Source organism: Drosophila obscura, unplaced genomic scaffold (genome assembly GCF_018151105.1).
Source record: "Drosophila obscura isolate BZ-5 IFL unplaced genomic scaffold, ASM1815110v1 contig_73, whole genome shotgun sequence".
Classification (NCBI taxonomy): domain Eukaryota; kingdom Metazoa; phylum Arthropoda; class Insecta; order Diptera; family Drosophilidae; genus Drosophila; species Drosophila obscura.
The window spans coordinates 3,904,068-3,919,655 of record NW_024542865.1 but is presented as its reverse complement, the minus strand read 5'-3'; the positions used below and the strand labels follow the sequence as shown (position 1 = coordinate 3,919,655).

Here is a 15,588-nt window from a genome sequence, read left to right as displayed (position 1 = left end):
TACGGCGGAAAACCGAAGGGTTTTCATGATTTCCGTGGAAAAGTGAGCGGCGGCGGCGGCGGCAATATCGAGTGCAATGTGCCGCGCGCGGCCTCAACTCTTTGAGCGGAAAACCCCGTACAAACTCTTTTTTTTTTTTTCTTTCTGTTTTCTTGGTTTTGTTGGTTTTGTGTTGTTTTTGGGCTGTTTTTATTAGACCGCGAAAAATCAACAGTGGCCGAAACGGGGCACCGGGGCATTGGGTGGTCCCTTTTCTTTCTCTACTTTAGCTGCTTCTTCCTCGTGTTTTGTTCTCCTCTGTTTTACTGTCTTCTGTGTTGTTTGGTCCTTCCGCGCACGCCGCTAAAAGGGTTTACGGCAATGTCATAAAGCAATCCCTGCCAGCGAGAGGAGGTTCCATAAGCAAATATGCAGTAGGAAGGCTCTTTCGCAGTCGCATTAGCTGTCCAAGTCCGCAGTTTAGTCTTTCTGCCATGTGATTTTTTGCCCTGGAACATGGCAGAAAAACTAAAGCTAGACAATTGTATGCTAGAAAATATTTGTTTATATATTGTAAAATTTATAAAAATAACGAAATTACATTTTAATTGGTTTGGTTTTTTTTTTATATGATTCAGGCAAAGTTGATCGCAAGTAAAAAAATAAAAATAAGACACTTGTCTTTGCTTCAGCCAAAGCTCTATAAAATAAATATTTTCTGCAATTTTGTAATGTTTATTTTTATTTCAATTTGGTTTATGTTTGCACTCCATAATCTAAACGTAAAAAACTCAAGTGGTAAAAACAAATAATAAAATTAGTTTAGCGATAATTCACAGATAAGGACACACGTAAAAAATATTTTATTTCGTACAAAAAGAGTTTTTTAAGAGGTGTGGGATTTTTAAACTACTGCGCGTGGCTAGTTTCAGTGGGTTGAGCTATAAAAAAACAATCCTAAATCCAAAGTTTAGATATTAAGGATGCAAAGGGATGTGCAGAGCCGTGCTTAGCTCTGCGTGGACGATTTATAATAATGGATTTTTGTACCCAAAAATTTGTATATGGGTATCTTCAAAGCTTTGAGAAATTTTAAGTAGATTGGAGGACTATATTGGACAAATTATATTTTATAGAGAACATAAGCACAATGGAACTGCAAAGGTAACGGGGTAACAAGGTATCCAATAGGTCGCCGAAATTTAATTTTCAGTCTTATATAAACTGATTGGGCTTTGCCAAGACCCCAAAAAGCTAAAGATGATCATATGGTAGGGGAATAGAATCATTGAGTGTAACTTAAAAGCCTTCAAAGTGCAGTTATGTCTCCACTTATTAATCAATGGCATTTAGAAGCACTTTAAATTAGAGTTAAAGGATGCCATTGCATTACCCTTATGGTTGGCTCTCTAGCTTCTTGAGTTGTTGTCAAAGCCCAAATGGAATATTCTATGGAATTTCGGTTCTCAGATCTTTTGCGTCACCCTGGATAAATACATACATACATATGTACGCAGTTCTCTTCCCTCTGTTAGCTGGTGTGTGTGTGTGTTTCCTATGCAAATGAAAATAACCTGCGTTTTTGGTTAAAGTGAATGAAGGGAAAGAGTTGTAAGTAACTGCCGCCGCTTCTGCTACAGTTGCTGCCTTCTAGGAATCATTTGCGCCTCTAACATGGTCTATATGGACAGGGATATGGACATGAAACCTTGTCCCTCAGCGATAATTTACATAAACCTACGCAAACATCAAAAAGATGCCAAAAAAAAAAAAAAAAAAAAAAGAGAAGACACACAGGCACGAATGTGGAAAGGGTCAAGAAGGAGTGGTATGAGAGGAGTATGAGAGGCAGCTGTTTAAAGGGCCCTAATTAGAGCCTTTGCTCCCACGCACGTGTTCCGCTTCGATCAGCTAGCACTTGTAGGGTTCGAAGTGGCTATTCCCACTACGATATACGCGGGGGTACCCTATCCCATATGCATATCCCTAGGACTGTGACTGGAACTGCGACTGGAACTGGCATTGGTCTCTGACAGTTGCTGTTGTTACGGTTCACCATGACCAACGCCAACAATTACCGAAAGCCGCCGCCGCCGCCGCAATTCTATTGTCTTTCGATTTCCTGGCCTCCTCTCTCTCTCTGTCTCTCACTCTGGTCTTCCTCTTCATCTCCTTTAGCATTCGTTTTTTATATTATTTTTTTTTTACTGCTCATTTCCCACATGTCGCGCGCTCCCTTTCGAATGACACTTGCAGTGTCGCTCCCTCCACTTCTCCTCCTATCCCTGCAGCCATCCCTGTCTTTCGAAGTCATTTTAATGAGCCCAAATTACTGGAAATACTCGCACTGCAGCTCAATCATCCAATGCACATGTCAAATGGCTCTCGCCAGCGGAAGTTGGCTCAGAAAGCAGTTAGCCAGCAGTTGGCCAGTGCCAGTGCCAGTGCCAGTGGGCACCTCGCCCCAACTCCGACAATCCGGCATTCAGCCAAGCAGCCAAGCAGCAAAACCAATTAAGACGCTCGAACAGTTTTTAAACGCCCGCCATTAAGGGAATTATGATTAATAATTATTAATGAACGGGCTAGGGGTTGGGGTAGGCAGGGGTTCCCACTGCTGCCCCCCCAGCACCTCACTGCCGGCTGTGCTGCATTCGATTAAACGAATAAATGCTTCGATTGCATTTATCGAGATGCCACTGTGCAATGTGCGGAGATTTCTTTTACAATTTCTTATGCATTTTTCTTAGAATTCAATTCAGAATTTATTTCAAGAATAACTCATCGTATTTTCTTTATTATTAGTTATTAAAAATAAACTTTAAATTGTTTTTTGACTCAAAATTTATTTTTAATAATATTTTCCATGATCTATGTATATATGTATGCACTATATATGATTTTCCACCATAATTATAATCGCACACGGTTTATTTTAAGATTAAAATATCTTCATTTTTTTTTCTTCATAATTTTCAATGGATTATTATTTTTAAATTTAAATTTAATTTTAAATTTAATTTTTAATTTTAATTTATTGTTGCAATTTTTATACGCTTTTATTTTACAATTTTAAAAAAATGGAAAATGTGCATAAATAAACTTATCGTTGAGCAGTAATATTTGCATCTTTATTGCAATGATTTGTATAATTTTTCACATCACTTTTTCATTGCCCCAATTGTCCCAGATCAGATGCGGTGCATCCTTCCGGTTCGCACTATTCCCACTGCCACAATGCAACAAAGTGCAGTTTTCAGTTTTATTAATGGATCGTCTTTGATGTGCTCTGCATTTAACGATCATGATCCATGCTGCCGATGATCGTTTCGCACATTTTTGTCTTCTCTGCTCGGCATCCACATCCACAGCCACAGCCATGGCATCATCTGTGTGTCGGTGCCGAGGTAAATAAACCCATCCAACATTGTCATAATATGACAAGTATATAGGGTAAAATGCTGGACAAAAGAGCGCGACAGATCGTCTTGTTTGGATTTTTATGAATGGGTGAGAGCGTATGAATGAATAGTGTGGAATGGAATGGAATCGCAGGCAATGGAATGGTGCAAGTGATCCAGATGGAGGAGATGATGCTCGTCTCGATTCGCATCTTAATGCGCTTAGGACGGGTTGGGTTGGGCTGGGTTGGGTTAGGTTGTCATCGGCCATGCCAAGTAAATGTAATTCAAGTAGCCGCTCTGCTCTGCTCTGCTCTGCTCCTCTTGCCACAGTTCGTTTCGTTTATCTGTGCGGCACAATCAGTGCCATTAATATGCGCATCTCTTAGATACTTTCCACAGCCCGCTGCACTTCCGCTTATGCCATTCCATTGTGTGTATCCCAATCTGCTCACCCGCTTACCTGGCGCTACTTAAGAGCCTCCTTCGGGGAGTTACATCATTCTCATTCTCATTCACATCATCATCATCTTCATTGCCATTGCCTGTGCCTTTGCCCTCTCTCCATATCTCGTTTTTTGGTTGTGCTCCCAGAGGAAGTTCCAATTTGCTACGTCAATGAACCATGGGCCCCGGTCCTCGGTCCCCGGGCCCGAGCCCTGATTTGCTCATCAAGTGCCGCCCTGCCTTGGCGGCTACTCATAGCCGCCGTCTCTTTTTTGGTCCCATCCCCCCACCGCCAGTATCTTGTACGGCTTTTCTTTCATTTTTTTTTTCCTTCGGGTTTTTCCTGTTGCTGCTCTTGTGATTTCTGACACGGCGCTGACTGTTGGCTGTCAACTAAAATCATTTTTTCGAATAGCAGCCCAAAAACTTAACGAGGGTTGTCCGGCAACTTTCCCCTATCGCCACAGATGGTTCTCTCAAAGTTCCGAATTTCTTTAGGGAGTGTTACCAAATCCGAAGAAGATTTCTTTAAGTGTCGGAAGCCCAATCTTCATTTTTAGCATTTAAAATAAAATGTTTTGCATTTTTTAAGCGCTCAAAAATATTGAAGAAAGCTTCTGATAGCCAGCCGAAAATAATCGTGCACCAATGAAAGGTGGGACCGTTACTCTGCTCTCACTATTTTAATTTGCTTTGCTTCTATTTTTGATTTTTCAGTATGTCAAAAGTTGTTTTAAAATTGTTGGATACGCTGGAGGTTTTTTTTCCCTATTTAAAGCTAAATTTTGAGATTAATTTTTTGGCCAAGATTCATTGAAAAACGTGAAAGTTTTCGTGTAGCCCTCGCACTGGTAACCTTATGTTGCCGTTACGTCATTTTCTTGGCTGCCACTTCAATGGCGACCAAACCAAAGCAACCACCTGTACGGTTGGGAAATCTCCGGGAAATCTGCGCCAAATTGTCTGTTTACATTAAATGCATAAATTATGCAGCATTTTACTTATTTATTTGTGCCACGGCTCCGCTCGGCTTTGATTCCCGCCACTTCAACCAAATGCCAAATGCATAAAATATGTCAGTCAGAGGTCTGTCTCTCTGTCTGTCCGTCTGTCTCTCTGAATACTCTTACAAAACATATCTGCATACATAATATGTACTGTTAAATTTCACTTTGTATGCATTTCATTTTGATGATTTTGGGCGATTTTTTCCAACGATTTTCACGGCTGCCATTGGGCCCATTTGATGTCCTAATGATGATGTCTCTGTTTTGGGTCATTTGCCATGGAGCGCACAAAATCCTCCCCTGACAACAAAATAAAACTGAAACTGAAACTGAAACTATACGCATTTGAATTTAACCACCGGGAAAGAGCGGAATTGAAAGAGCCAACCACCAACCCCCTGAAACTACGATATACACTCGTAGTTGACAGTTATGTGTTGATGACAATGCCGACAACGATGCCAACGCCTTGGGATATCTCTCTCCACTGCACACTCCATCCAATCTGTGGCCCTGGCCCTGGCCCTCGGTTGGCCTCTTCCCCGCTGACTTTTCCCTCTTGGCTTTGTTGTTTTTGCTGCTACTTAGTAATGTAATGCAATGGGCTACCAACACCCATACCCATACCCATTCGCATTGCCCACACCCCAGCCCATAGGATAAGTTCCTGATAACTTCTAGAGACCATCAAGATTTGTGGCCTGTGTCCGGTAAATTTTATGTACTTTTCTCCTGGCACATTTCAGCGTCTTTTGCTGCTAATAGAAAGCCATAAACGAAGCATTGCAGTGCAGCTAAAATTTATTAGAATTAATATTTTAGTTTACACAGCGATGGGTACATAAGGACGCGAAATTTTACTTTTTTCTTTGTGGCAGCTTTCTGTTTCTTGCTCGATCTTTGGGTGCAAATACATAAGAGCAATGCAAACTCTTCAATGGAGATGTTCTAGCATTAATCAAAAAATTAATTAAAAATTGTTTTACTTAATGTAATTTTGCTTTTTATTTTTTTTAATATTATAAACACAATGGGCTTGACTTTAAAATGCATTATCAGAAATATGTATAACAAAATTGGAGCAAATAGTTGTTGTAATGCAGTATATTTAAATATTTTGGATATATTAAAAAACATTATTAAAGTATCCAAAGCCAATTGAGGTACTGCAAATATTTGTGCATTACCAGAGGATATTTAATGGTAATGGAATCAGTATTGTTTTGCGACTTATACTGAAATGTTTTGGTTATAGTTTTTATTTTATATAAAATATATAATATTATATATTAGTATTATTATTATATATATGTATATTATTATATTATATTATCTATATAATATTATATTATATATATTATTTTTATTTATATTTATTGAGTATGTAATGGCTCCGAAATATTGATTGAAAAAGCTAAAAAAATGTATGGTTCTTTTAATTGAATCACCGACCGATGGCCAATAGTTTTGGATCTCGTACAAAAATGTATTCATAGCGCAAAATATTGCAAAATTCATACTAAAATTTTTCCCAATTCTAGCGGGAATCTTTTGTAAGTTTTTCAACTAAAAAATAAACAAAAAAGAAAATCAAACAATGCAAATTTGTTGTCTGTTGGGTGGTTGAAGCTCCTGTCATTGTGTGTGTGTGGCTGAGATTTTCAAAGAGTTTTGCCGCAGCCAAAATATTTTCATTAGGCGTTAATTATGCTTGAGCCAAAATATTTTCAAGCAAAGCATCCCGAGAATTCCATGTAAATGGCCCAAAAGGACATTGTACCGCTGCATGATGGGCACTTTTTTGCGTTGCAGCTCAGCGCTAATGATTGCGTTTTGCTCGTTTTGCTTTAGCCGTGTTTTTTTTTTTGCCCATCATCTGCCTGATGCCTGATGCTGCCGCCTCACAATTAGCTGGCACTCGCATGTAAGGGGTAGATCTAAGGCGGAAGTTGCCTGGCAATGTACATACAATAATTTATAACGAATCTCTTCGGATGGGTATGGGTGGAGACAGAGGCAGAGACGATGCTGACAATGCAACTGCAAAGTTTCATTTATTTATGCGTCGTCTTCTGAAAGAACTCGCACACACAGACAGAGACCTAAAGGGAACAAACTGCTGCTGAATACAGAACCCAACCGAACCGAACAGAAGTTGGCACTGAAATTAAAGCGAAAAATTGCAATCCACCCTGTCATTAGATGCCTGTCGATTCAATTGTTTGAATGGACTGGGGGAAAAAAAAAAAAAGGAGCACCAGGGGCAGCCCCGAGAGCTCGAGCTCGAGCCTGAGTTTGAAATTCTATTTCTGCCCATTGTCAGGATCTGTGCGGAGCGAGGGGGAACCTGGCTGGGCTCGTTGACAGGGGGATATAAATGTTGTGATTTCTTAATTTTTGTTTGCATTTTTCTCAAATTTAGTAGGCTGTTGAGGTAATTACACTAATTATATGGCACACACACTCACACACACTTTTAAGGGTTGTTTTCTTTACATCTGGAGGTCAGAGTTGCTTGCATTCCGCTTATCTGACGTGCCAAACGGCACTAGACCCCCGTGCAAGAGCAGCCGGGCCGGGACGGACGGGACGGCAATCACTTCAGTGGCACACATGCGAGGCGGGTGTGATCTGCCGCCTCTGACATTGATGCCGTGGCTCAAGCGAGCGGATTAGCCTAATGCCGGATAGGCATTTTGGAAAGTGTTTTAATTGGATGTTGCCATTGAGTCAGCAACAGTCCAACAGTACCAAAAAATAAAACGAGGCCAACAATGACTACCAAAAGGTTGCAGCAAAAACAAAAATCATTCGATTTTTATGGGAGTATCGGAGACAACAACAAAAAATAAGTATAGTGGGACCAACAACAACAAAATATATTAATATATAAAAAATGTATATTTTAAATATAATTTCTTCGTGCCCATCAATGCTTCGAGTTATCTTTGCTACCAGCTCCTTGTGGCACTTCATTAGCAGGCTCTCCGGCTTGGACTTTATGGCCCGGCCCACACGAAGTATGCAATTTTAGGGCGTTCTTCTTCGACGGTTACATCATCTAGTCCCCGCGGCCATAAACCTTCCGATCCTTCTAATTTTGCTCAAGCCATAAATGTTGACTTTTTGCTAACATTTTTTTTTCGCGCTAAAAAAATGTTCCAAAAAATAGAATAGAAAAAAAAACACAGCTAAGATACAGAACTCTAAAAAACTGAACTGAAGGCATACCGAAACCAAGGCAAATTTCGTTATTTTTGTATTATTTGATTTACAAGGGACACTGGACACCGCTGCCGGACACACGCGATTGCATTTTGCGTAATGCTTTTGTTTTTTTGTTTTTTTTTTTACTTTTTTGGGTGAAAGTTTCTGCGAATTTTTCCCCCTGATGCTGCATGATTTTTGTTGCTTTTGCTATTCTTGTTTTGGTTTTATGATAGGCGGCCTGCACGCGTGTGTGGATTGTACAATGTGGCATATCCTTTTTGTTGTCGGTCTTTTTTTTATGGGACTTGTGGAACTTCTAGTTGCGTGCAGTTTTTTAGGCTGACACGCGAAGTGCTCCTAGGGGCTCCTTGTTCGCGGAACTCAACCAAAGTCCGGCCTGGCCTGGCCCAGCCTGGCCTGCATTTTTATGGCTTACGCAATTTCAGGACGTTTGCCAAAAATGATCCTTAGCCGTAAATGGCTGGGCAGGCAGCGCCCTCACACTCACACTCGCACTCACACTCACAATCTCTGAGTACTGAGGACAGCTGCACGGGATTGCAATGATTTGCTGAGCAGCAGTCCTGGATATCCTGGCAGCAGCAACACCACCATCAGAGCCAGCGGAGCACACTCCACGGCAGCTTGCAGAATTTCTAGTGGACTGCTTCCGGGGTGGCCCGGCGGCAGCTCATCCATTGACTTGTGTCAAATTGAGTTATTCAAATGCCCAGAAACGGAGTCACACTCACACATGGGCACATTTTGATAATGCTCTCTCTCGTTGGTCGGGTCGGGAGGGGGGACAGGACAGGGAACAGGACAGGGGACTCTCAATGGATATCCTGTTGCGTTGTTTTTACACAAATATTTACCTTACTCATAATTGAAGTGTCTCTCTCAGTCGCAGCAGTCGAATCTCATGCCGTTTTTGCAATTTTTGCGCCATTTGTACCTCTCTCACTCTTTTCACGCTTCGCCGCATGTCCCCTGGCTGGTCCCGGCTGTTCCCGGCTGTTCCTGGCTGTTCCTGGCTGTTCCTGGCTGGTGATCTTGGGCACCCCACGTGGCCGTTTCTGATTATGTTGTTCGAGTGTTCGAGTCTCCTGCTGCCAATTTACTGGATGCACTTGCCCCGACAGCAGCCCAGTCCCAGCGTCTCGCCTTCTCTCTGTCTCTTTTTACTCTCTTACAGATTTCGTTTGGACTAATTGTTGTCATTAGGTTTGTGCGTGTGGCCAAATGAAGTCAATATGCTGGCTTCTTTTTTTTTTTGGCCCTGTCACATCATCAATGGGCCCAAGACACTCGAGGGCCGCTTGCCGGAGGGCCCACCTGCCTGGACTTTGTCCTGGCCACTGGCCATTGATTAACTGCTGCTGGCCATTGACCACCGCATACACCAGATACTGGCCACAAAAGAGTTTAGCCAGCATTTTGGGTGGGCCCATCTGCCAAATGGAGATGTTACTCTCCGCTCCGCTCCCCATGACTGGGACATTCTTGCATTCGGCATGAATGCCAAGCTGAAGAATCAGACATTGTTCTCGGGAATTTCCTCTTTCACGGATTTTAAGATGAAAATGTTACTTGAGAGTGCATTAAATAAGTCTAATTTTTGCTCCTGCCACAATGAAAGAATTGCATCCTCGGAGCATAGCACAAGTCATGGCCATTAAGTCATTTTTCCATCGCCCACTGCTGCCAAACCAAGAAGCTTAAAGACTGCATTTAATTTTTAAATTAAAGGCTATTGAATGATTTTAACTCGCACCAAAGAAAGATTTAGTTAGACGGCTCTAGACATACATATATAAAATAATTGAAAACAAATAAAAAGCGAAATTCGCGTGCTTCAAAATTAATATTTGACCTGAATATTCTATATGTGTGTAGTTCCTTATTTATATTTATATTTATTTATTATATATGTTACAGACCTTTATGTATTTATTCTATATGGAACGAATTTTATTAATAATTAATTTAATATTAATTAATATGCAACCTGAATATTCCCACTATATGTAGTTCTTTATTTATATTAATATATTATTTATTATATATATTACAGATCTTTGTGAAACGATTTTTGTATCGTACAAATATTGAATACATGTACATATATTCAAAAGATTCCCATTCTATATTCAGCAGTATCTTTTCTACATTTCTTCAATTGATTCCAATACATCTAAAAATCTATCTCAAAGTGATTCCCTTGGGTTATTTCCTTCTTTAATATATCCCCATAAATATCGCAATAAATCCATGTAAACTTCTATCGATCTTGAGCAGCCTTAGCTTTCCATAAATATATTTCTTCTACTTACTTCCATATATTTTTGCAGATATCATCTATGAATGTACTTATCTCCCATACCGCTATTCGTGTATCCCTCTACTATTTTACATTTATGTATGTACAATGTACATGTACATATGTATGTAGATCTATCTTCAAATCGATTCCCATACGGATGTCGATTCGCTTATCTTGAGCGATTTGTACGCGACTTAGTTGGGTAAGGCCAGACAGGCTTCGCAGGGCGACTTCGCATAGCTGAAAATCAAACAGATAAATTGCCGGGACACGTGTATGTGTGTGCCTGTCCTGCCCATAACCCCTTTTATTTTTTATTTTTTTTTTGTTAGCAACCCTTTCCGTTGATATGTTCTGGTTCTGGTTCTGGGTTCTACACTTTTTACGCCATGAAAATAAATTGGCATTATTAGGCGAAGCGGCTCAGCGAAAATTGATTATTGACAAGCGCCGCATTAAGCGGCGTTTTATGAGCCAAAAAAAAAAAGAAGCGAGAGCAGAGAGAAAGCAGAACTGGCATTAAGGTTCTTAATGTGGTTCGAGTTGTCCTTGAAAATCCTTTCACACCAACCACCCGCCCCATCCCCAACCCCCCCAAGAGTGGCAATGAAACTTGGCTCTGTGCGGGGCGCGCCTTAATTTCCACAACTCTTTTTTCTCACTCTCTCTCTCTCTCTCTGGGGCATGCATTAATGATGAGAATTTGTCGCCCTCTTAATGTGGGCTGGTGGCAGAAGTGGCGCTCAAGCAGCTCCTTAAGTTCATCCTCAGCTCTGACGCTTGCATAATTGAACAGGTTGCCAAGTTTGCCAAATACTTAACGCTCCCGCATGATTAATTTCAATTTCAATTTCACTTTGGCGCCCCCTTTTTATAGACTCTTGGGTAAAGCTGGGGGTGGGGCTGGGGCTGGGGCTGGGATATAATTTTGCACCCGAAAGTTTTCCAGCTGCTGAATATTCATAATTCTTCTGAGGCACAGTCGCACAGTGCGCTTAATGGAAGGGTTGTCCTGCTGTCTCAATGGTGTCTTAAATTTGAGCATTAATTGGCAGGTGATTTGTATTATTATTTTATTACGGCTTATTATTTATAGCTAGATGTTTTAAATAAATAAAATAATAAATAAATAGAGCACTTTATTCTTTTGTGCTATTTCAATTATATTATTATTATTTTATTACGGCTTATTATAGCTAGATTTTAAAATAAATAAAATAATAAATAAATATAGCTATTTTTTTATTTATGCTATTAACAGGTGATTTTTATTATTATTTTATTAGGGCTTATTATAGCTAAATTTTTAAATAAATAAAATAATAAATAAATATAGCTCCCCGGTTTTTATAAAAATGCTCTTTATTCCTTTATGCTATTTAAAGATTATTTTATAAGGATTTGATTAGCATTCTATCCCTCTAATAAATAGCTATCCATAAAATTAAAACAAACTAAAATTTCGTTGAATTCGAACACAGAAATTTCCTACTTTCAAGCCTCTCTCTCTCTCTCTCTCACTCTCTCTCCATGTGGCAGCTACTTTCGCTCTCTGGTTTACCTGCCGCGCATCCTTTTTCTAATTTCGTTTTAATCCTTTCTCGCGCTCTGCCACTAATCCGGCCGAGTTTAACGGGTGCGGCGGCTGAGCGGACAATGGCATCATCTATAAAGATGACAATTGCAAACAACAATGACGACAATCGCGGCAAGGACAAACAGTAGTGAACGCGAACCCAGGCTTCGGGTACTGGACACAGCTTACTCCTTTCCCTTCCCTTCCCTTCCCTTCCCTTCCCTTCCCTTCCCTCTCACTCCTTTCCGAAACTGAGGCACTGCTCCTGATGCCGCCTCCTATTCATAATTAGTTGCAGGCAATTAAGGCAGCCCCCGCGGTTGCCGGCAAGGACACACCACACACACACACACGCACACACATGAGCCCCGGGGGCGTTGCCACCGTTGTCCTGCAGTTGCGCTCTGCTCTGCTCTGCCTCTTCGGCTGGGATCGAATCTCGTGTGCATTTGCAATTTGTTTATTTTGAAAACAAAGCCGCACCCCTTTCGCCTCGACGCAGATCTGCTGTGACTGCTGCGAGCGACAGATCGCGCTCTGTTGATCTGTGACTTTACGGCCCTGATCCAGGCTCTAATCCTTTGACTCTCTCCGTGCCGGACTAAGCCACGGCATTCCGGAAAGTGTGGCTTACTTTGGTTCCGCTATCCAAAGTTGGTAATTAACATTTGCGCCCCGGCCCCGACTTAGTGCGTTTTTGGCTGATGTGGGCGTGGGCGTGTGTGTGCCTGCCTGCCTGTCCTTCGCTCGAACCCAAAAGCGAAATTAAAAATAAAATTCAAATGCACCGAGAGAAGAGAGAGGATCTTCCGCACCCACACCCACACCCGCACACCTCTGGGCAGTTTGTTGCGGGAGGCGGCGGCCATGCCAAAGGGTTTAAGTTTTAATTATCTGACTTTGGACGCGCCCGTGACCGAAATTTCACAGATCACGGCCGAAAGTGATCACAAAATACTCGAAACACATCCTGAAAAAGGGTGCTGTATGTGTGTGTGTGTGTCTGTGTGCGGGGGGAGGAGCGTTTAGAGAAGTTTTGAAAACATTCAAATGGAAATGTAACAAAAACAAATGCTGTAATCCGTCAAAATAAATATGCTCAGAGCAGCAATCTCGGGGTTATCTTATGGGTTTCTATATCTGCAGAAAATCTGCTTCTAAAATGAACCATTAACATAATTATAAAACATTCTTCTTTCCGTACTAATACAAGGGTTTTTGGTAGCTATTTAAATTAATATATAAATTAATATTTAAATTCATATTAAAATTAATGTTTTATTTAATATATAAATTAATATTTAATTTAATAATTAAATTAATATATAAATTAATATTTCTAGTTATATTTGAAATAATCTTATTATTATTAAAATTAATATTCTTATATTTTCAATTCTTTTATTATTAAATATTCGTATCCATTCCACAGCCAAGTTTTCCATGACAGTAAAATGGTACTCTATTCGTAATAAATTGCTTTGCCTTCATGATTTTTTAACATTTATAATAGACAATAAAAACCACAAATTTGTGCCGAAAGAATGACAATTTTCCAGCAAGAGTGCCCATTCAATTATTTAATTGCATTGCTTGGTCATACCTTTGGTTACACTCCGCTATATGCAGCTGATCGGCCATTAAATATGTTATTAAGTAAATAAGCTAATTCCATCAGAACATCGATTGAATCACTTCCTGAATGACTTTTCTTTAGCCTAGACACCCCACAGAGCAGAATACTCCCACGTGAAAGTATTTCCCCCGCTATCTACTACGCTTTTCCTTGATATTTCACACTCCTCCCCAGGCCATTTGACGCTGTTGTCATTTATTTTTGTGATTAAGTTTTATTAAATGTTGCAAGCGGGAAAAGGCGGGCAAAAGCCGCGTAATACCCTCATCCTTGGCCACATCCACACCCATATCCATATGGTCATGGCAATGGCAATGGCCAGCCAGACCAAAACGTGCGGACGAGTGTCAAATTAATTAAAATGTCAGCGAAATATGTTCAATTGTTGGCCTGCTGCCTGGGCCATGGAGATGGATGGATGGCCAGGATAGATGGGCTGACAGCTCGCCTCTCCAGCTAGGAATAGGAATCGGAATCGGAATCGGATTTTGTTTCGGCATCAGCCTCGGCTGCTGCCTGTCAAACTGCATTGACAATATTGGCAGGCCGGAAGGATGGAATGGGACAGGACAGCACAGCACAGCACAGCAGAGCAGAGGATCACAGGAAGAGCGCCCTAAGCAACAGCAGCAGCAGGAGCAGCAGCCGTACAGTAGCGTACCGACCGATGAGGACCCATGTCCTTGGTGCCTGGTGCCTGGTCCCCTGTCCGGCAGCCCAATCCATTGAGGACCCTCCGTTGTGTGTTGTCATATTTTCAATTTTGTAATTCGCACGGCTTTTCCCATTTCTGACCATTTCCCCTCTTTGTTTGTGTGTGTGTGTGTGTGTGTGTCTGTTTCTGCTGGTGTTTGGCAATCTCATTCTGATTCTCATCCCCCGTCAAATAGTTATGTCCGACGACGGGTTCCTCATCATCCTCATCCTCATTCACATTCACATTCACAGCCATATCGACATCCTATCCTCTAGCCTATCCCATTGAAAGTCGCTCGCTTTTGTTGTTTGTGTAGGTTAATGTGCATTTGACATTTTTGCGAAATGGGAAATCTGGGCAAATGATTTGGATTTATGGCAAATTTGTCGAGCGATTTGTGTAGATTTACACGAGTGCCAAAGCCAAGTGGCCACTTGAATGAAGGACACACACCGTATGGGGGGTGCTATGTTAATGATGCTCATGCTGAGGAGGGCCCAGGGCCCAGAGCCACGACGCTGACAGACAGGCAGACAGACAGTTGGCATATCTGGCTAATCATTTGACAAAGACTAAGAAAATCTTCTGCGAGAAGAATAAGTTAATTCCGATGCTCGATTATTTTTTCTTTTGGGAGTTATTATTATTTATGATTTGCAATGTTTTCTGTTGCCAACTTGCACAACAGACTCTCATTATATTCTCCTTAATTTTCACAGCTGGCATATTTATTTTTAAAGCGTTCTGCAAGTTATATTCAACTCCCTTTTAGTCCTTCAGCTGGCGGTTGGCTTTTGGCCCGGGTTGCCTTTGCCTCCATCCGTGTCACTATCGTCTGCCTCATAGCCATCATCATCGCAATCGTGCAGCGGTTCCTAAAAAGTAACAAATTTGTTTACACCTGTACGTAGGAACCGTGGTCGACGCACCCGTGGAGCTTCGTCGTCGTCGTTGGCAAGTGGATTATTATTATATTTAACCATTGGGGCATGCACATTAACTAGCGGCTTGTTTATGCTGGCAGAGCCTGAAACTGGAATCATTAATGCACTTGCTAATTTCAGGCACAGTTTCTTACACTTTTGCACAGTTATATCGTCTTTGAAAGCTGGCAGAAAATATTTTAGTTGAGCAATTTGAGCAAGTAAATGTCAAAGCCATATCTATGGCAAATTACAGTGCTGTAAAGCGCTGCAGTGTTTGCAGCCCTAACACGCGCTTTTTTTATTCAACGATTTTTAGCAATTTTTGTAGCTTGCAGAAATAGTTTTATGCCACCAATAAAACCATATCAAATAAATGCAAATCAATT

The 15,588-nt window shown here is 41.0% G+C and overlaps 1 long non-coding RNA gene across 1 annotated transcript; it reads right to left on the bottom strand.

The window, feature by feature from the left end:
- Positions 1 to 14,918: 14,918 nt before the first annotated feature.
- Positions 14,919 to 15,409, bottom strand: LOC111065366. Its single transcript, XR_002606989.2, has 3 exons — positions 15,355 to 15,409; positions 15,206 to 15,303; positions 14,919 to 15,151 (listed from the first exon to the last, which is right to left on the bottom strand). It is a non-coding gene; the product is annotated as an uncharacterized LOC111065366 (long non-coding RNA).
- Positions 15,410 to 15,588: the final 179 nt, after the last annotated feature.